The sequence below is a fragment of the Apodemus sylvaticus genome, chromosome 15, assembly GCF_947179515.1.
Source record: "Apodemus sylvaticus chromosome 15, mApoSyl1.1, whole genome shotgun sequence".
Taxonomy (NCBI): domain Eukaryota; kingdom Metazoa; phylum Chordata; class Mammalia; order Rodentia; family Muridae; genus Apodemus; species Apodemus sylvaticus.
In genome coordinates this window covers 68,491,335-68,511,976 of record NC_067486.1, presented here as the reverse complement: position 1 = coordinate 68,511,976, position 20,642 = coordinate 68,491,335, and the positions used below count along the sequence as shown (strand labels likewise).

The 20,642-nt window shown below is 42.8% G+C and overlaps 1 protein-coding gene and 1 non-coding gene across 5 annotated transcripts in view; one reads left to right on the top strand and one right to left on the bottom strand.

Moving 5' to 3' along the window:
- Pak2 (p21 (RAC1) activated kinase 2) overlaps positions 1-19,486 on the bottom strand; it is a 61,673-nt gene extending 42,187 nt beyond the window's left edge. For 2 of the 4 annotated variants that reach the window (XM_052159128.1, XM_052159130.1), the window contains exons 1-2: positions 19,252-19,486; positions 1,046-1,198 (exon numbers count right to left, since the gene is read on the bottom strand). The gene's annotated coding sequence lies outside the window, so the exon portion shown is untranslated. The remainder of the gene's footprint in view (positions 1-1,045; positions 1,199-19,251) is intronic. The other 2 variants (XM_052159127.1, XM_052159129.1) reach the window with 1 other exon arrangement.
- On the top strand, positions 6,983-7,110 carry LOC127666395 (small nucleolar RNA SNORA17). Its single transcript, XR_007973609.1, has one exon. It is a non-coding gene; the product is annotated as a small nucleolar RNA SNORA17 (small nucleolar RNA).
- Positions 19,487-20,642: the final 1,156 nt, after the last annotated feature.

Genomic DNA, 20,642 nt, shown 5'->3' with positions numbered 1-20,642 from the left:
GGGAGTGGGGGTCAGAAAAGGGGAAATCATTTGAAATGTAAATAAAAATATATCGAATAAAGCAAAGCCTTCTTCCTGAGTGTAGTAGTCATTTTCTCACACAGCAGTTCAGTAGACACAGATAAAGCATACCACATTAACAGGATTACCTTTGAAAAGCTTTGTGCTTGCCCCCCACAGCTGACTTATGCTTAGTCTCTTTCCCACAAAGCAGCTTTTTGTGCACTGCTTCTATAGACAGTGTTAAGTGCCTGAAAAGTGCCTAATAAGGTCCCAATGAAAGTCTTTGGGCTGGAGATGTAGTTTTGTTGGTAGAGATGCCTGCTTAGTGTGCAAACCCCTGGGTTCGATCCCCGGTACTGTACAGTCAGACAAGGGGGTGCGTGCATCCTACTACAGAGAGGCTGGAGGCAAGCAGCTCAGTCATCCTTGGATGCATAAAGAGTTGAGCACAGACTGAGCTACGTGAGACCCTGTGCCCAAACCAAAACAAGTCAAACAAACTTCATAATAAAATGACAATGTAGCCTATATTGTTTTACCACTACTCAAAAATGCTGTATGAAAAAATAAAGCAAGTAAGTAGTGCCTCTCTCCAATCTGTTCACTTTTTGATACTTTTCAATAACAAGAAGGCAAAACAAAAAGTGTGTCCAAAACTCACTGTACTCTTTAACAGACCCATTGTTTAACTGTGATGAGCCTCCAACACAAACAATCCCTCAATTGTGTACTCAAGAAGACCAGAGGTAGCTAAATACATGACAGAAATGAAGAAGTGGTGTCTGGAATCAGCCATTCTAACTAGTGACAGTGAATTTATTATTATCTACTGGGATCAACCGGCATAGAAGTGAAAAACACGTTACCAGAAAACATTGTTCATGATGCAAAATTTTACTTAAATTTTATGTGTTTTCAGGACCTTATTAATTTAATAACACTGGCCAGAACTCTAATAATCTCTTCATAAACTGACACCATGGCATCCCAAACCTTAAAATCCCTGTGAGCAAAAGTATAGATGGAAACAAGCCCAGACTACCTGGAGGTGCTGCCACACACTGAGACAGAGGCTCCCACACTGGAAAGGAAGTGATTCCTTCACCAGAGAGTACACCAGTCAGAACATCAGGCCAGGATGGCAAAGCTCCAAAGCAAAGCGCTTCTATAGAGAGGTGTAGACACGCAGGAGGACCTGCAGGAACGGAAGAAGTGAAACTGCACTGAACTCAGATATACACAGTTCATGGGACTGATCAGAAGACTTATGTCATGGTGCCAGGGAGATAGATGGCTCAGCGGGCAAAGATACTTTCTGTCAAGTCTGAGGACCTCGTTCTTTCCATCTCCAGAATCTATACGGAGGAAGGAATGCCTACGTCTGCCTACAAATTTCCCTCTGACCTCCTCATGCACAAATCAAATGTAAAAGCAAAAGCTTTAAAAATTTAGCACACAAATGCTAGTAAATAAAATGAGATTTTAGTGAATCAAAAAACAAACTGAAAATAAATATTCTAAAGAATGAGTAGGCCACTAATTCTCAATGATGTTTGACAAAACCTACTTTCTACTTTGATGGGAGCCAGAAGGGATAGGCAACAAAACCAGATTTTGCCTAAGTCTGAAAAATACACTGTAAGTCCCTTTCACATAAAGAGGATCTAAAAAGCTGTAGTCTACAGGGACAAATCAAAAAGTAAATCTCTCTGGGCATAAAAAAAAAAATGAAAACAAAACAAAACAAAAAACTTAACTAGTGAGCCTAGTCATAGTGAAAAGGGAAAAAAAAAAAATCACTGAGAAACCCTAACAACCTCCACCCTCCTTTGCTTGCTGTGTAGTCAAGGCTGGCCTTGAACTTGTGATCTTCCTGAACACTGAAGATGCAGAAATAAACCACCATACTCAACTCTAAATGCATTTTAATAGTGTAAACTTAACCTGTAGAATACAGTTGCATTCTCTGATGAGTCAAAAACAAACAAAAAAACAAAAACCCAAACCAAAAACAACAACAAAAAACCAAAAACAAACCAGTGTAATACTCAGTTTTCAGGAAAAATGAGCTTTAACAACTCTTATCAACTAATACTCACGGATATATACATTTGGCAACAGGTCTGGCCCAGGCTGACCTGAAATTTGCTATTTATGAAGGATGATATTGAACTGTTTAGAGACAGAGTCTAGCCATTTAGCTCTTGAAGTCAAGTTTTAGGATTAAAGGCACAGCCACGAAGCCTGGCAACTTCAGCTTCTATCTTCCTGCCTCCAGCTTCCAAGTGTTGGGATTATAGGTATGCTTGACCATGGCAACTTTCTAAGGCCTATTTTCTGTGTATAAATGTTTGCCTGCATGTATATGTATGCGTGCCCCATACATGCCTAGTGCTGGTGAAGTCAGGGGGGCATCAGATTCCCTGGATCTGGAGTTACAGACAGATGTTGTGACCTGCCATGTGGGTGGCAGGAACTGAAATGTGTGTGGATGAACAAAACTAAGTTACTAGTGACTGCTAACTTTCATCTTGTCTTTACACACCCAATGATAAATACAATGGGAGCTTTCTGCATTGCGTACTAAACATACTGACCAAATCATGACATTGCCACTGCATCCCTAATATGATGCATCTCATTTCCTCTCCTGAGCTCTACTCCTTGTGGGAAGACACTGACTTTATAGGTTTGCAGAGGGAGGATAGAAAGGCTCCCAACATAGTCCAGGGTGGACCTGCACTTTCCACCTGCCTGCCTCAGCCTACAGATTGCTGGGATCACCACCATGTCTGTCATATCTTTTTTTTGTATTATCTAAAAGTACATAAAGGTATTACACAGACAACAAAACCTGAAAATGTTTTTCAAATAAACAATGTTGGCCAATTTAAGCAAACTGCTGCCGTTCATTCCAGTTGTATCTTGACAACAAAATGAACCTTTCTGTTCAGATGCTTCCCTGAGTCACCAGCAAACCAATTAATTACCTCTGTGAGTTGCCTACTCTTTCACCAAGGTAGGGTGGGGAACGGGAGGCAGATGTGCCAAGTACCCTGTAGTTTCATCAGCTCCTTTTCTGGTCGCTGTAATAAAATCCCTAACAAAAAGCGTACAGGAGAAAGGTCTGCTTTGGCTCACAGTTTGCATGTGCAGGCCACCGTGGTGGGGAGGGTGTGGTGGCAGGAAATAAGGCTGCTGGCCACACTGCAGTCACATTCAGGAGGCAGAGACAGAGCACTCCATCTCAGCTTCTTTCTCCTTTTTATTCAGTCCAGGACACTAGCCCATGGAATGGTAGTGTCCAGAGTTAGGATGGTTCTCCCCACAACACACCTAATCCAGACACACCCTCACACACACGCAGTTTTGTTTTCATGGTTATTATAAATCCTGTTAGGGTCACAACCAATGTTAACCATCACACCATCTAAACGTTTATTACCAAATCCTTTTGTCTCCAAGTAAGTGTTACTGATCACAAATGATTACCTATAAAACTCAAGTAAAGGTTAAAGACCATCATTGATTAATTGGTTGATTGATTTTTTTTTTTGGTTTGTTTTTGTCCCCCCCCCCCCCCACCCCCCAAGACAGAGTTTCTCTCTGTAGCCCTGGATGTCCTGGAACTCACTGTTGACCAGGCTGGCTTCAAATGCAGAGATCTGCCTGGTGTGCACCACCACCTCCTGGCTGAGACTAGCTGTCTGAAACTATCATTTATAATAACATTAAAAATAGAAAATTCCTATGACACATTCTCAGTTCACCGTATTCCTCTTATCTCAGATTAATTACTGCATGGTACCCCAACACCAAAAGAAAAATTTCTAACCATGTCATCTCTCTCTCTCTCTCTCTCTCTTTGTTTTTTTTTTGTTTTTTCCGAGACGGGGTTTCTCTGTGTAGCCCTGGCTGTCCTCGAACTCAGAAATCCACCTGCCTCTGCCTCCCAAGTGCTGGGTTTAAAGGCGTATGCCGCCGCTGCCGCCACCACCCAGCTCCATGTCATTTCTTTACTGAACTGGTTGAAACAATTTCATTTGCCATTCGTGTCTTTAAAAGGTAGTACTTCCTTGAAAAAACTACATGTAAGTTGAGAGGAAACAATACTTTGAATGGGTAACATTATTCGATGGACACAGCAAGTTTTGACCCCTGATTCTTACTCCACACTGATGGCCATCAGTCCAGCTCAACAGCCACTTCACTAAGCAGGACATCGAATACATTACAACCCCATGTTGAAGCTAGTCTTCCTGGAAGTAGAAGACTGCTGAGACCAATACATTTTGTTCACTGTTTAACTTTAAAATCTAAGACTTCATGGTGCCTATGAACTTAGTGGCGTGCCCTGGAGTCTACGCATGGCTTGGGAACTGTGGGCTTACATGTTTAAAAGGGGAAATGTACTGAAAGACATTAAAGCCCTAGGTGGAAAGAGATATCAATGTTTATGAATTTACTCAAAATTGTAAATTGATACTCTTCAAACTGATCTACAGATTCATTACAATCATCATCAATTCTATGAAGTCTTTGTAAAACAATGAGACCAATTCTAAAACACATGGAAGTCCAAAGGCCCAATATGCCTTGGAAGAATAATTATATAGATATATAATTACGTTTAACTCACCGTAATAGGAAAACATTTTATATTATAAAATTAGTTTCTGATATTGCATTACTTGAAACTTTTCAGATCCTCTGGGCTCATCTTGCTCAAGCAAACAGCTTTTTGTTGAGATCAGGTACAGCATGACAAGTAACAATTCACAATACTGCCATGTTATGTCGCACCCACACATTCAGAATCTAGTAGCACATGCTGTGTTGGATGGGACAACACAGGAGCTACTGGTTACACTTCCCTTGGCCGCTAACACTCCTTCCAGGCCTCACTTCCCTTTCCTCACACTTCTGCTCTCCGGGAATCTGCTTCCTAATACGGTAAACTTACATAAGTCCGTCTCACCCTTTGCTTAGAGGGATCCAGGCAAAGGAACAGGTCTCTATCTATACTCTCTCTCTCTCTCTCTCTCTCTCTCTCTCTCTCTCTCTCTCTCTCTCTCTCTCTCTCACACACACACACACACACACACACACACACCAAGCTAAAGACTAAATGTGACAGTCAAAATTCTTTAAATGATTATAGACTATGTTTACACAAGAGACTGTTCTACACAGAAAGCACTTCCTAGAAATTTAATGTTCAGTCTCCACAAGAGAATCAAAGCAGCAAGCTGGTTGATATTTAAAACAAAGATTTTTAAAATGTACTCTGGATTAAAAAGAGAGAGAAAAGACAAAGAATCTAAGAAATGGGGCTGAAGAAATCCGAGAAATGGCTAAGCAGTAAGAACACTGGGTGTGACTCCCAGCACCCACTTGGTAGCTCACAATTTCCCATGACTCCAAGTTCAGGACATCCAGTTCCCCTGCTCTGACCTTCTAGGGCATCAGGCACACACATGGTACTCACACACACATGCAGGAATTCATGCAGACATATAAAAGAAAAACAAATCTTAGTAATAATCCAATAAATAATAATCAAACAAGTAAATATGACCAACCTCAGTTATTATAGAAATGCAAATAGGCCACCAGCAGATACTACTTTATGCTGTCAATATTGGCAAGAATAATTAGACTAACCAAGCCAGGCACACGCCTCTAACTCTAGCAGTTGGTAAGTGGAGGCAGATGACATCAGAACTCAAGGCCAACTTCAGCTACACAGCAAACTGAAAGACAACACAAGGCAACATTGGTAGGAGTCTGCTAGAGGCAGAGCAGGTATCTCAGGAAGTTCAAGGCCAGCCTGATTTACATAGTCAGTTTCAAGACAGCCAGAGCTACAAAGTGAGACACCCCCCCACCCCTGCCAAAAAACAAACAAACAAACAAAAAACCAACCAACTTTGAGACATAATGGTGGTAAATTTGATGAACGGCATTTTGAGGCACTTTCTACCTTTGGTGTTCATACAACATATTTTGTATAACTTCACTGACAGATTTTTACACAGACAAAACTAGACATTATTTTGTATCTTCTTCAGATGACCATTAAATTTTCTAAAGCCAGGCCCAGTGGAGCATGCCTGCCATGCCAGCTGCCTCAGAAGCTAAAGCAGGTGGATTACAAGTTCCAGGTCAGCAACGATTCACTGCAATGAACATTTGCAAGTGAAGGTGCAGGACAGGGGTAGACCAGGGGACATACTATAGCTTCCATGATGAGATGCTTTCTATGTTTGGTTTGCTTGATTTGTGTGTGTATGTGTGTTATTTCGGGGGTGGGGAGTAGCAAGGGCTGATATGAGGGAATAGGGGATGAGTGGGATGGAGGTATATAATGTGAAACTCACAAAACAAGATAAACAAACACCCCCCCCCCAAAAAAAAACAAGTTTCAGGTCAGCCTGAGCTACGTGACACACCTGTTTTCATTTTGACATTTTTATTTCTTTCCCCTAAGGTGTGTGCCATTATACATGTAGTAGTAGTAGTGTTTATTTGTTTGTTTATAGATAGTTTTTTTTTCGAGACAGTGTTTCTCTGTATAGTCCTGGCTGTCCTGGAACTCACTCTGTAGACCAGGTTGGCCTCAAACTCACAGAAATCCACCTGCCTCTGCCTCCCAAGTGCTAGGATTAAAGGCGTGGGCTACCACCTCCTGGCTTTTTTTTCTTTTTTTTTTTTAAAGAAGAGGGCTAAAGAGATTGCTGAGTGGTTGAGAGCACAAGTTGTTCTCCCAGAGAAGTTGATTCAAGTCCCCCATCCACATGAGTAACTCCAGTTTTAGGAAATCACATGCTCCTCCTCTGGTCTCCATGGGCACAGCAATGCATAGACATCTATGCAGGGAAAACATCATATATATAAAATATTTTTTTTATTTATGAAAAAAATGACTAGGCTCTGCAGGATATACTAATGTTTCTAAAACAATTTAAAAAGTTCTAACTCTTCCCCTAGAGCTGTGCGGGTGTGGCTGCTGTCACATGTGCATGATGAGTAGGTGACAGAGAGGAGAGGCTATGTCTACTCAGTGTTCTGACCTGTGAACATCTGCATGATTAGTAGCCTAACATTTCCTGAAACAATGTAGCCTGAGATGACCATCCTGTGCCAGGGGCATGGGCAGGGACCTTGCCAGAGATGACCTCTAACCCACTGCCAGGCAGGTCATATCCAAGATAACCCCTGCCTGTTACCAGTGTCCGAGCAGAACATAGTACTCCTGAGACAACCCCAGACACTCAGAGACCCCATGAGCCACCAAGGGGAGCAAGTAGGTGGTGGAGAAACGGAAGAGAAAGAAACAGAAGGATGTGGGCACAATGGAAAGAGGAAGAACTGGAGACTGGAGGGCAGTGAGGAACAGCCTGATGTGAGGAGCTGTGGTGCCACCTGAGACCATAGTGGGGCCTAGACTGTGGTCCATGTCTGCCTGGGCCCATGGCTTGCAGCAGCAGAGTTCTGTTACCACCAAAGGCCAGGCTGATCCCCTCATCTGGGTATCATGGGAGAGTTGGCCCTAGGGGGTGAGAACAGAAGAGCTGCCCCTGCCCCTAGTCAGCTGTAGTACTGGGGAGAGAAGACTCTGAACATTTCAGGAATTAGAGGTGGGCTGACTTAGAATATGAGCACAGGAGAGCTGGCCCTGGGGGTAGGAGAGCAGGAGACCCAGTCCTACCTCTTGTCTGCTGGGTGGTGGTGGTGGTGCAGATGAGGGAGGGATGCCTCTCCTTCCCTCCATCATCCCTTGCATCATATGGCAGCGGGAGAGCTGGCATGGCCCTCACCCACTAGAACATTCAGGAGAGGGGGCCTGTACCTCACCTGGGCAGCAGGGTAGAGTTGGTTCTGGATGGGGGAGGGGATATGCTAGTGAGCCTGCCTGAAGAGGAGCAGAGGACCAGGAGAGACGAGCAGTAGGCTGACTAGCTAAGGTACCTCTCAGAACCAGATCCAGTGCTTTGAATTGGCCCACCCCAACATCTACCCGACTGACTAACTGCTGGAGTGTATAATCCAAATAGGACAACAAACAACAGGATATCCTTAAGAACTCCTCTCTGAAGAGTCTCAGTGAGATTCTAGTATTGATAGACTAGCAGAAGCCAAAGGCCTCCTACCAGACCAATGAGATATTGCAAAAACCCATTTTGTGAGAAAAGAAATAAGAACAAAAGGGTATACTGTAGGACACACTGAAGCTTCCACAACAAACTTTTGTCTCTGTTGACGGGTAGGTTGCAAGGACAGAGGGTGCATACAAAGAGAGGAAGAGAGGAGCGGATTGGGATGCACAATGTGAAATTCACAAAGAACCAATAAAAAATTTCTAAATTCTAAAAGTGAGCCTGGCGGTGGTGGCGCACGCCTTTAATCCCAGCACTTGGGAGGCAGAGGCAGATGGATTTCTGAGTTCGAAGCCAACCTGGTCTATAAAGTGAGTTCCAGGACAGCCAGGGCTAAACAGAGAAACCCTGTCTCGGAAAAACAAAAACAAAAACAAAAAACAAAAAACAAACAAACAAATCTAAAAGTGATTTGAATGATGGAAATATCACTGGAGTTAAGTACACAGCTTGGTGATTAACCATTCCCCTCCTCTAGAAACAAGGGAGTTCCTGGGTCAAAGGACTTTTCAGTGTTACATTCGGAGGCCTCAGGGCAAGCTAGGAGGAGCTGATCTCCTTACTCTACCCCAATGCTATTCAGTAAGCACCCATTCTAAAGCCTGGCCTAACTGCCACGTTCCCAGGAAACTACCAATCACAGCTATGGCATTAATTTTCTTCTAACTTAATACTACAGTGAATATTTCTCTTACTACTTACAAGTCCCACAAGCACAGATCCAGTGAGTCATCTGATTAACTAATTAGACTGTTCACTCAGACTCAGCCCTGTCTTTAGCCTGTTGCAGGTAATGGATAGTATTCATTGTGCTGGCCAGATGGCTAAGCAGGTGAAAGCACCTGTTTACCAAGCCTGACAACCAAGTTAACTCCCAAGACCCACAAGGTAGGAGAGCACTGTGGCTCATGTACCCTTAAGCATACAAGAATAGACACACACGCGCACGCATAGATTAAAAAAATTATGTTAAATGGTATTAGAGTTGAATAAAGGGCTTTTTTTTTTGTTCTTTAGAATAATAAAGACCCAAATATTAGAATACATATCACTATTATTACGGTAATACTCTAGAAAACCAAGACAATAAAAAATGTCATTATCTTGACCCTAACAATTAATAAGACAGACAGATCAGCAGTTTTCACCACTTATGTTAATGCTCTGCTTTTGCTTGGATGTTAACTTACTCGCCCAAGTAGCAAGCAGCAGAGGTGGGGTTTAGGTAAGAAGAACAAGTATGATCCAGCTCAGGAGACAGTAAGGTTAGAAGGCTACATGTGGAGTTCCTGGGCAATAGGAAGAACACCTACAGTTTGTGAGCGGTTAGTTTTAACAGTGCTTTATTCTGGAAATAAAAGCAGTATAAGGTCACTCATCATAAAAACCTCAAACACTACAATATGGTCTTACAGACCACACCCATGCCCTGGGGCAAGTCTTCCTGAATACCCCTCTTTCTCTTAATCCCCTCTTAGGCCTATTTAACCTGTGTAAAAATACCCTCTCAATCCAGAATAAAGTCTGAAATAAAAATAAAGAATACTCATTATCCTACTTTCCAGAAATAACATTTTTAATATTTTTACACTACCTGTTAAATGGCACTACTTAAAGATAAAGATTCTCCATTCATTCATTCATTCATTAAAATATTTACTTAAGCTGGACACAGTGGCTCGAGTCTTTAATATCAGCACTTGGGAGGCAGAAGCATGTGGGTCTTACAGAGTTGAAGGCCAGTTGCTGGTTTACAAGCTTTATAGAGTTCCAGACTAGACAGTTACATGGGAGACTGTGTGACGCTTTAGTCCTGGTTTTGAGCACAGACCATAGGAACACAGCAGCAGCTGCCCATGGCAAGGCTAAGGGCCAGTGCCCACGTGGGGAGGCTCCTGTCTGTACACACATTAGCCAGAAGGCACACCTGGCTTCTAGAAGTAAAGAAGGAACATTCCAGGTATGCAGAGAAAACAGCAAGTGTAAATAAATTCTGTAATCCACACTGTGTCTTTCCTCCTGGGCCTCCATCCAAGCTCCATCCTCAGAATAAAACATGACCAACAATGATGTTAAATGAGAACACATAAGCAACAAAGATTACTAAAAACTAAAAAATGGACAAAACACTCTGAAATCTAGCTTTCCTTAAGTTTGGTCAAACTCTAAATGGCAATTCAAATATGGGAAAGGAAAAGCCAACAGACAAGAGAGGGAAGAGGAGGCAGCGAATACCTAAGCACAGTTCCACATTAGGGGGCAAATGAGGACAACACAATTCTTTCCTATCAAAGGAATGCCACACAGTCTAAAACAAAGTACTGTTTAATGAGGAATGAAGGGCGAGCCTGAGTTAACTAAGTAGCGACATGTCTGTCTATCTTCCTTTCTTTTCAGACTAGAACTCCCAATCTCTCACCTTAGCCTCTGGCGTGCTGGGATTACAGGTTTGTGCTACCACTCCTGGTGTATACTGTATCTTAAAACTCCAGAATAAACTGGAGAGATGGCTCAATGGCTCAAGTGCTGAGAGTGTTAGCATGAGGACCAGAGTCCAGATCCCTAGAACACATATAAATGCCGGGTGAGGTGTTGACTTGCTGGAAATTCCAGCTCCTAAGAAGGTGGACACACACTGGGGGATCCCAGAAGCAAGCCAGTTCCCCAGACTAGCCCTACTGACAAGCTATGGGGTTATGGCAGCTAGAGACACTGACTCATCGGATAAGGTAGAGGAATCAAGGACGACACCCCATGTCAACTTGGGACCTCCATACATATGCAAGTAGATATGTGGCCACGAGTGTTGTGCCACTGTCTCTCTGACACTGACACACACACACACACACACAAAGCAAACATGGCAGGGAATGTAGCTCTGTGATCAGAAGGTGCTTCACATATGTAGTCTTAGGATGGAAAGACAATCATCAAATCTGGAAAGTCACATGTTTTTGAGCAAAAAGATTTTTTAAAGATTTATTTTATTATAATTATTTTATTTTATTACATTATAATAAAATAAAATACGTCACTGTGTGAGTGAGTACCATGTAGATGAAGTGCCCATGGAGTCCAGAAGAGGGTGTTAAATCTGGATGTGGGTTCTGGGACCCAAACTTTAGGTCTTCTGAAAGAGCAGCAAGCGAAGCCTGCTTTTCCAGAGGACCAGGGTTCAACTCCCAGAACCAACTTAGCAGCTCACAACTGTCTGTAACTCCAAGATCTGACACCCTCACAAAGACATATGTGCAGGCAAAACACCAATGTATATAAAATAAAAATAAATAAGCTGTTACAAAAAAAGAATCCCCACCCCCCAAAAAAGAAAAATAAAGAAAAAAGGTTAAGAAGGTAACTTCAACATGGGTTCCATAAAATTTAAAAACAACTTCCCAACAGCAATTACAAAGGCAATCATTAATATACATCAGAAAGAATTATTTATTATCATCTTTTACAACATATTTTTAAACATCCATTTTAGAGTAAATAAAAACCATAGCAGGTTATTCTTTAGAGTCTGTAACTGAGGCCAGGTTCCAACTCCCTATCCTTTTGCCTCAGCCTCCCAGCACTGGAATTACAGGCATGTGTGCTACCCACCAGACTACATGCAACCTAAGAGAGCAAAACCAAAATGCAAGAAAGACAAGATTTTAAAACAAAATCCAAGACAGAACAGAGCAAAATGTAGTGCATACCTATAATGCTAGTTATCCCAGCACTAGGAGGGTAGAGAGGCTAGGCCAGGAGGATCAAGAGTTCAAACTACATAGTTCTAGGTCACCTCAGGCTACGTGAGACTCCTTCTCAAAAAGAAAATACAGGACTGGCGAGGAAGGTAAAGGCGCCCAAGGCTAAGCCTGGTAACTTGTGTTCATCCACTGAAGCCACATGGGGAGAACCAGAGTCTGCAAGGTGCCTTCTGATGCACCTGTGCCCCACCACAGAAATAAATACCAAGAGTAAGGATAGATACAAAAATATTAAATAGGACAATTATTTTACTGAAAACATACAATCTGTAAAAAAGATCTCAAGAAAGATCTTACTTGTCACCAAGCAATACCACCCCAGAGCACATGAAGTGATCAGTTAGGCATAGGAGGAGACAAGCCACAGAGCAGGAGAAATATCCACAAAAAATGCTCCTGAGATAAAAGACCATTACATGAGATACATACAAAGAACTCATTACCCAGTAACAGGAAAATGAACAACTCTGTTAAGAACGGACAAAACAGCCCGTGAGACACCCTCTCAAAGACGACACACAAACAGCACATCTAAGAAACAATGACCCAGCACATACTGCTACTACATGTTTTAGAAAAGATAAAATCCACATGCTTGCAAGGATGTGGAATACAAGAAAATACAGCTTTGAAAACTGTACAGAACTTCCTCATGAAACTAAATCACTGCCACAATCTAGCTCCTTAATTTAACCCATCAGTAGAAGAGTTAAGTCCTCAGAAAAACTAACTGTAAGGAGCTGATCTGCCCAAACTTCAAAGTCAATACATGACAACAAACACATGAAAGGGCATTCAATATTACTAGTGATCACTACAATGAGATATGTCATACCAGCAAGATGGCTATTCAATGTCAATAGTGATCACTACAATGATGAAATATGTCATATGTAAGATGACTATTATTAAAAAACTTAAACACAGCCAGAGGAGGCTGTGGTAGTGATACACACCTTTAGTCCCAGCACTCAGGAGGCAGAGGCAGACCTCTGAGTTCCAGGACAGCGAGGGCTACACACAGAAACCCTGTTTCCAAAAACAAAAAAATTTTAAAATCCTCTTGGTAGGGAAGATGGATGGGTTCATTGGGGGGCTGGGGGGTGGGGGTAGAAGGTGCCTGTTGCCAAGTCTGATGACCGTGGAAGGAGAGCACAGAAAGAACAGAACCCCACAAGCTGCCCTCTGACCTTCACACGTCCCTCCCCACAATGTAAATGAAATGTCTTTTAATTTTAATAATAAAAAATACTTTATCCTCTTAGAGGAAGCACATAAACAAGCATATGTGCAGATACATGGGAAGCTCATTAAAGACTCTCGAGGCTCAGAATTAGAAAAGCAATGAGCACAGATAAGAGTACCATATAATGGGGTAGCGGATAACTGTTAAAAAGATGAGGCATCACCATATTATGTATATGGAGATCAATACACAAGGGTTCCTTTTTTCCAATTTTAAAATCAAGGTGAACAGGCCATTGTACCTCAACCTATAGTCCTAGCATTTGGATGGCTCAGAAAAGGGGATCACCATGAGTTCAAGGCCAGCCAGGCTACAGACTCAGACTGTCTCAGGAACACCAAACAAAAGAATTAAAATCAAGTAAAAAATACAGGCCCTAAACAGAGGCTTACTTCTAACTTATTAAATAAAATAACAATGGGGAACTGGAGAGATGGGTCAGCAATTGAAAGCGCTGAGCACCCCTCCAAAGGCCTGGTGTTCCTTCAGTTCCCATCACCCATAGAGTCTGGCAACTCTAGTCCCAGAGAATCCACTGCCCTCTTCTGGCCTCTGAGGGCACCAAACACATAGAGTATACACAGACATACTTACAGGGAACACTAGAACATATAAAATGAAATTTTACGGTTGGTTGTTGAGCTATCATGTGGTTGCTGGGATTTGAACTCAGGACCTCTGAAAGAGCAGTCAGTGCTCTTAACTGCTGAGCCATCTCTCCAGGCCCCAGAATCTATTTAAGACAAGAAAATCTATTCTACGTTGTTATGGTGGTTACCACTGACAGTTGAAACTAAAGTAATTTTTGACTGCTTAATAGTGTCTACTACTTTACACATTTTATATGAGAAATATGTATACCTTTTACATTTAAAAATTTACCTTTTTTCTTTTTTCTTTTTTTAATCTAGCTTGGTGGCTGCGGTGGTGGCACACACCTTTAATCCCTGGTTGTGTGAGCCCAACTTCTCCTAGAAAGCCATTTTTGAAGCAGTGTTTACGTAGCCCAGGACAGGGCTGGAGATGGCTCAGCAGTTAAGAGCACTGAGTGCTCTTCCAAAGGTCCAGAGTTCAATTCCCAGCAACCACATGGTAGCCCATAATGAAATCCGATGCCTTCTTCTGATGTGTCTGAAGACAGCTACAGTGTACTTAGAAATAATAATAAACAAATCTTTAAGCTGGAGCGAGCAGAGGTCCTGAATTCGTAGCAACCACATGCTCAAAACCATCAGTACAGCTACAGTGAACTCATACATAAAACAAATAAATAAATAAATATTAAAAAAAAAGTTTTTGAGGACAAACTCAAAACTCTTCTGTTAGCCTCCTGCATGCTGAGATGTCAGACCTGTGTCATACTTGTCCAGAAAACAAGCTTCAAAATATTATTATCATCTCCCCCCCCCCCCCACAAGGTATCTGTATAGCCCTAGCTGTCCTGGAACTCACTCTGTAGACAAGGCTGTCCTTGAACTCAGAAATCTGCCTGCCTCTGCCTCCCAAGTGCTGGGATTAAAGGTGTGCACCACCACTGCCTGACCCTATCATTTGTTCGTTCGTTCGTTCATTCATTCATTCATTCATTGTGGAACAGAATCTCCTGTATTCAGGCTGACTGAATTCCCAGAAATTGGAATGGGGAAAGGCTTTCATATCTCAAGTGCTGGGACTACAGGTATGGACTATCACAGGTGTGGTTGCTATCACCACTGTGCCCAGTTTAAAAAACAAATCTATTGTCAGGCATCAATGGGAGAAGTCCTTAGTCCTAGGAAGGCTTGATAGATGCCCCAATGTAGGGGCATCAAGGACAGGGAGATGGGAGTGGGGTGAGTGGAGGAACACCCTCATAGAAGTGGGGGAGGGGGGATTGGGAAAGGGGACAACATTTGAAAAGTAAATAAAGAATATATCCAATTAAAAGAAAAAAATCTAAGTTTTAAAGCATCTTTAAGATCAAACTAAAAACTACTGTTTGTTAATTTGCATTATTTCATTTGATCTAAACAGCTCTATAAAATTGGCATTTACAGTAGTATTTTCACATCTAACAGATGAGAAAGCAAAATTAATATTTTAGACCAGGCTTATCAACAGTTAATCATGTATCAGGCAGAGGCTAAGCTGATACCCTATGCAACCTGACTAACTCCTGGCTACTGGTGGATTCTGGGAAAGGCACCATCAGTCTTCAGCTGTGCAGTCACTGTGCCTGACAGGCTCCGATGTGGAGTCCCACACTGCTGGATCATCTCTGTCAACTTGATGGAGAGTCTCTTGAGAAGAGGGGATCTTAACTGACAAGTCCCCATCAAATTGAGGCAGAGGCATTTTGGTCTTAATGATTGATGAGGGAGGGCCCAGTCCACTGTGGACAATGCCACACAATGCCACTCCTGGGCAGGTGGTACTGTGTTACAGAAAAAGCAAGTTGAGATAGCCATGGACAGCAAGCCAGTAAGCATTGTTCCTCCATGGTCTGTGCTTCAGGTCTCATCTCATTCAGGTTCTTGCTGGAGTTCCTGCCTTGACTTTCTTCAATGATGCACTGACTATAAACTGCTCTAAGATGAAATAAACTGTTTTTTTGTCATGGTGTTTATCACAGCAATAGAAAAACAGAGACACAAATCCATGATCAAACAGAAAGAGACCCTGGATAACCTTAATAGATCTCAAAACAACAACAACAACCCCTATGTATCATAATATATATATAGCATGATATATATGTAGTAAAGAGACTTGTAAGGGATGGGAGTCTTACGGGTGGGAAGTTAAGGGTTACAATAATCAGAATTTCCTTCCTACATACATGTATGAAATTAACTCAAAGAAGAAACTCAAAAAAAAAAAAAAAGGTATCTTGCCTAAGATCAATTAGAAGAAGCAAGAGCTCCTGAGACACACAGAGTAAGTTTCACTACACAAGACAGGAAAGAAGTTTACAATACTGAATGAATGTCCAGCCTAATTACCAAACCAGGAAGTAGTGGTGCACACCTGTAATCCCAGCACACAGGAAGCAGAGGCAGGTGGATCTCTAAGTTTGAGGCCAGCCTGGCCTACAGAGTGAGTTCCATGACAGCCAGGGCTACACAGAGAAGCCATGTCTCAAACAAACAAACAAAACATAAAGAAAGGAAGCGATGCAGTGAAACTAATTTTGATCACAGAAAACAGTATTTCTTGATTCTAATTGGGGACTTTTTACCTTCTCTCTCTGCTTTTACAAAGGCTTAAAAACTAAAAAGGGCAGGAGAGATGACTCAGTTCAGCACCCAGCGCCCTTGGCAGCTCACAGCTGTCTGTAACTCCACTTCCTGGGATCTGACACCCTACACTGGCCTTCATAGGCACCCACGTGGTACATACACATATACGCAGCCAAAACACACATACACATTATTTTTAAAAAAATTCCTAAAAAATTAGGAATTTCACCTATGAGAACTCAGCAGTTTACAAGTAACAACTTCCCTCTAATTAGACAACAATCAGTTAATTCTGTAATTAGAAGTGGTTGAGGAGAGAAAGACCGATCCAGTCTCAAGACTTGAACACAGTCCAATCTGAACCAAATCCAGAAAACCAAAAGAACTGTATACTGAACATTATTACTATAATAACCAATACTCATGAAGATAGTAAGGATTCAGCCATAGCTACTTGTCAACTTATTCAAGCTCCTGCATTTTGTGAAAGTATAATTCAGACTTTATCCTTAGCTAATCAAGTTTTAAGTTTCCTCATTTAAAATATGTAAAACTAGCCTTCATCATGTCTACTTGGAAACTTGCCTATCATAAAGATCAAAGGAACACGAGAACCTTTTATCCGACATATACTAACTAAAAACTATCACTTCCTGAATTTAGGTTTCAGGGCTGGTATCACGAAGCTCTGAAGAATTAATCTCTTTCTCTCAAAAGGTAAATTTGGAATCAAGGCCCCAAAATAAGTGAAATACCTAAGAATTCCTTTTTTTTTAAAAAAAAAAAAAAAAACATGACTACATGCCCAACACAAAGGTGTACATCTGTAATCTCACTTACTAAGATTCTGATTGCAGATCTCAAGTCCAGAAGTTTGGAACAAACCTGGGTATCATAAAAAGAGCTAATCTCAAAAGAAAAATAACACCTGCTTTTGGAAAGAAATGAGACATTCTGTGGGCACAGATTTGCAATCTCTGCTTCTAGGGAGGTTGAGAAGAAAGAACACCAGTTCAAGGCCTACTGGTCGAAATGGGGTTCAATACCAGCCTGGGAAATTGAGTGAGACTGTCTCAAAAGTAAAGAGAGGGCTGGGGTTGCAGCTCAGTTGATAGGGCGCTTACCTAGCATCACAGGGAAGTCTGTGGCTCAATCCAGTACAAGGGGTTAAAAAAGAGAAAGAAACAGAAGCTAACTTCAAGGTACTTTTTCATTCCCTGACATTTCTACACCTAAATCCCTAGTGTCAAGACAACTCATTAACCTAAGAACAATTCATGGTACCAAAGGATGACAATACTTGACACTAATCCATTTCCTCCCACAGCCTGGTATAGGGAAAGATAATAATAGACTAGTGAAAACAAGAACAAAACATTTTTAATGTAGGGCAACCTCTTTTACCAAAACCCAAAAGTTACTTTATCTATCTGTCTATCTATCTATGTATCTATCTATCTATCTATCTATCTATCTAAACAACAATATAAAATTCAGTCTCCCTGATGTAAATGTACAATAGTGTTCCTGGCTAATTAATCTCTAGAAAGATCTAAAAGCAGAGGCTGCCAAATATGCTGGCTAACACGTGTAATCCCAGCCATAAGGCTGGGACAGGAAGAGTGTCACAACAGCCTGAGCTGGAATGAGGCCCTGTCTAGAAAAGGCAGAGGATGAGTGTAAAAGCACATGAAAAAGGCTTCCTACACACACACACACACTGAAGAACCGGAGTAAAGACAAGCAAGAATGTTCTACAAATGCCACAGAGCTTCTGGCAAAGTTGACATGCCCTAACCTGCTTTAAAAATTACTATTCACTGCCTTCGTCCCAACCTAATTTTATTCATACTATTCTTTTGGATAGCTCTAAAAAAAAAAAATCCCCAGAGCAAATTCTTGTGTATTTATTTCAATATCCTGCCTACTTATAAGAGCGGAAGAGTCGAACACAGCAGGGGAAAAACGTGCCGTGCCGGGCCCAACCTTCATCCAAAACACAGCTCGTCGTTGTCTAACTTTGGGCCTAACCGGTTTGGTTGTCTTTTTTAAACGGTTAGAAACGAAAAGCTAGAAAATCTACAGGTCACTTGTAAAGAAGAACCTGGCTGCTATCGATGGGAGTTGGTGATTTGTCAAAGAGGAAACAAATCTCACTTCCACTCTACCTATTTCTAAAGACAGGGGATGGGGAGAACCTCCCATCAAGCCACAATGGCAACTATTTTACACACTTCAGTCTTGGACGACTTGATCTAGAACTAATCAAAAGGCTGAGTCCACTAAGTTATTTGCAGCAACTTTTTTTTTTTTTTTTTTTTTTTTTTTTGGTGAGTGAGGGCGCGTGTGTTTCAGACAGCCAAACATGGTGAAAAGCCAACCTCAGCCCAAGTTAACCTTAAGAAGCAAATATTCACCTCCTGGCTGAAGATCAAGCAAAAACTCTAAGATCCTTAAGTTTTGATCTTAAGCGCAGACTCCCAGAGCCCTGCAAAACTTTTTCCTAATGTGGAGAACCAGGAAGAGTTTACAAACTGAACTTAAGGAGCTCGCGACGGGATTCCCGAGCGACGAGGCAGCAAGAGAACGCAGCTGGTAAAGGAGGGAACATCTAGGAACAAACCCGAGTCGTCCGGTGCAGCGCCGGCGGGAGAGAAGGGCAAGGACGGCCGGGGTGCCAGGGTCCCCACAGCCCAGCAAGCTTCCTCTCGGCCGAAGCTGAAAGCTAGGGCGCAGACAATGAGCCACCGCCCGGAGCCGCGGGCCCGCCCGCAGGTGCTGGCGTCCCGGGCCCGCTGGGCCCAGGCCGCGGAGGCGGGAGGAGGGCGTCGGCTCGGCCGCCCGAGAAAGCGGGCGTCCGCACTTACCAGAGAGGAAAGGTCTCCGCCCGACCCAGGGCGGGATGCCGGGCCGACGCGGGCGAGCACTGCGCTGGGGAGCAGAGAGGGAGGAGGGCAGGGCGGAGGGGAGCGGCGCGGGGCGCGGCTGTCGCAACTGAGGCCGAGGCGCAGAACCCCCTGGGCCAGGGAGGGGAGGGCAGGAGCCTTCGGCAATGGCGACGGCCCGGGCCGGAGGGGAAGCGGAACAACCGCTGCCGCTGCGCGTGGCCACAACCCTGGGGGAGGGCGCGGCGGCGCAGGGCGGGGCCATAAGGTAGCCCCGCCCTGAAAGTGGCGTCATGCCTCGAGGGGCGGGCTCTCACGGGACTGCTGGGAACCGTAGTCTAGTCATCTGCTGGGGAGACTCAGGACAGTGGGCGTTACAGAGAAAACCTGTCCCTCATTTATTTCAGCATTCTACATTGTGGGCAGTTACGTTTTACCTCCTGAAAATGCTGACGGAGAACAGCTGATCCATACATGTCTGTGTATACAGGGTCTTTGTTTCTGAGAATTTATTCATTCACTTCTTGGCTTTTTGGGGGGGAGGGATGGATTTTCGAGACAAGGTTTCTCAGGGTAGTCCTGGCTGTCCTGGGTCCAGTCTGACTGAACTAGAGATTCTTCTGCTTCTGCCTCCTGAGTGCTGGGAACCACTGCCCAGATCACTTTGCTTTTTTTAACCTACAAGTTTAACCAGATTATGCTGCTAAATTAGGTCCTCCCTCTTTGCAAACAAAGACTTTTTTTTTTAAATTTTCTGTATTTTATCACTGGAGGAGTTAATCTATGTGTTCTTATTCCACAACTATGCCAATAGCTAATATCTACAAAAGACCATTAAGCACCAGAGATTCGAGGATGGCCTTGCTTCACCCAGTCTTTGTAAAGGTTAAAGATATGAAAACATAAGAATCAAAACATTGATACCTGTTACAAGAAAAACTGAGGGACTACCGTGGACAGAGTGGGCAGAGAAGGTGGCATTTAAAGTGAAAACAGAAAAAGAAACCTGGAAGAACGGAGGGGAAAGGATTACAGGCAGGAAGAGGAATACCATGGTCAGCAAAGACCCACGAGGGCTAGAGAACTGTCTCAGCCATTGAAGGCAAGGCTTGCAACCAAAACCACTTGAGCGGCTGCAGCTTGGTAAGATGGGTATATGCGAAAGGACTGTAGTACAAGATACAACAGAGCAAACCCGTAATTCCAGCACTGGGGTGGCTGAGGTAAGATAAGGAATTTGAGTAGTAGGAGGTAGAGAATAAGGGACAAGGAGTTAAATGGGTACATAGTGAGTCAGAGGTCATGACACCCTATTCTCTGCAGCCCCAGAATGTAGGATCAAATCCTACATTCAGCCACTTGCTAGTAACACA